This window comes from Halyomorpha halys, unplaced genomic scaffold (assembly GCF_000696795.3).
Source record: "Halyomorpha halys isolate HHAL.00 unplaced genomic scaffold, Hhal_1.1 Scaffold184.1, whole genome shotgun sequence".
Classification (NCBI taxonomy): domain Eukaryota; kingdom Metazoa; phylum Arthropoda; class Insecta; order Hemiptera; family Pentatomidae; genus Halyomorpha; species Halyomorpha halys.
The window spans coordinates 204,204-206,056 of NW_027105747.1; the positions used below are offsets into that span (position 1 = coordinate 204,204).

A 1,853-nucleotide genomic window follows, 5' to 3' on the forward strand; every position below is an offset into this window, starting at 1 on the left:
ATATAATTTTCTATTGGGGCTAGGAAAAAAAAAAAAAGGATTAACGTCGCTTTAGAAATTTCCGTCATAGACAACATTTTAGAATTTGAATGTAAGATATGAATGAAAAGATACACGGTATGTAAGAACAAAACCACGTGTATCAGTAAATAGGTAAGATGTAGAGCTTTAGTTAGCAAGGTGGAGGAGGGGTGTGTAAAAAACCTAGATAGGAATAAACGTTCATACCTTTTCATAATATTGGTCATTCTTCAGGATGACATGTTAATTACCTTTGAAAACTTGAATATTTAAACAAATGAGGTTTGAGAAACCCCAGAGCAACAAATGAATCATTTTGTCAACAGCTCCATAGTGGTAGTATATAGGAGCGTGTGTTATAGGTGATGAAATGCAGCTCCCCTCTGAACCACAGTTCATAGGCCGTAAAGACCTGAGATAACCCTCTTTTCAGTCGCCCTCCACCAAGACCGGGTAGTGGCAGAAAACTGTCCCTTTGGACGACCTTCTCACCGAGGGAGGGGCTTCGGGCTTTTCTTCACTATACTGAACCACTGCAGCAGTCTCTCTCCAGCCAGCGGCTCCTGGGCCAATTTGTGACCGCCTCCTCCTTTATAATGCCATGTGGAAAAGGAAGGGCCAAGTTGTGTGTTTATATATTTAGAGTTAAATATAATCTTTTAAATATAGTTGGTGATAGGAAAAAAAATTAATAAATATGTATTGAAGTTACTATCAAGCACTCAGGTGATGAGTCGGGTGCCTGATACATGTATCAGGCACACCTTTCCCTACTTTTTTTGTTTTTATTTCCTAAGTTATGCATCGGCGAAAGCAAAATGTCAAAAAAGAGAAGAAGGAATAAGATCTAACACGTTTGAATTCGGTTCATCTCTTTATATGCAGTCGATCAGCTGATCTCTTAAGTCAGCTGACATCGAAGTAACAGCTGATCCCCCCCCCAACAGTTTACGAAACATCCTCGTAAACTAATACTATACAATATAATAACATAGAAAATAAAAACAATAAAGAAAAACTATTTACAATAAAAAAAAATCCTATATACAAATCATTGTAAAAACCTACAAGCTCCCTTAAATAAATGCTAAATACATAATTTTAACTTAAGTATAACATTTTTTAAAAAATGTATACCGTAATTGTACAAGTTAGAATGAAAAAGAAAATATTTACAAAAATCAGAAACATAGAATGAAAAAGACAATATTTACATAATTTAATAACAATTTTAAAACTTTTTTTATTTTTGTAATAATTTCATTATGGATATTTACAACTGTATACATATATACACATCAAGTAAATTTGCTGTAAGTGATATTATGACATGATTAAAACATGTGGAGAATCTACCCATTGATAGAACTCAAAAAACATTTCTAAAGGAGAAGATCTCGAGGGCATCTTCTTTTCAGACGTCTCGGAGGATTATTAGGTAGTGAAGGAGAAGCCAGGTTAGAAACGAGATTGTTTGGGTGGTTGGGAAGTTTATTATGGAAGGATTGGTATCTGGTTCTGACCAAATCGGCAACATAGGGGACATTGAGGTCCTGATGGATGATTTGATTTGTGACAAAGTAAGGAGCATTAAAGATTTTACGAAGGATTTTGGACTGTAAGGATTGGATTCGAGAGGAATTAGATGCTTTAGTGGGGCCCCATAACTCCGTATGTCCAAATACGCCTTAGTCTTTTGTAATGGATTGGAAGTTTAGACCGATTGTCTAGTAAATGTTGTAATAGTCGGAATCGATGAGCTGTTTTCTGTCTTTTCAGTCTTGTATGAGGATTCCATGTCAGTCGTTTGTCCAGATTTAGTCCTAAGTAAC

The 1,853-nt window shown here is 35.5% G+C and overlaps 1 protein-coding gene across 1 annotated transcript in view; it reads right to left on the reverse strand.

Annotated features, from left to right (window-relative positions):
• LOC106679206 (digestive cysteine proteinase 1) overlaps positions 1-1,853 on the reverse strand; it is a 401,586-nt gene that overhangs the window by 82,516 nt on the left and 317,217 nt on the right. The window lies entirely within an intron of this gene.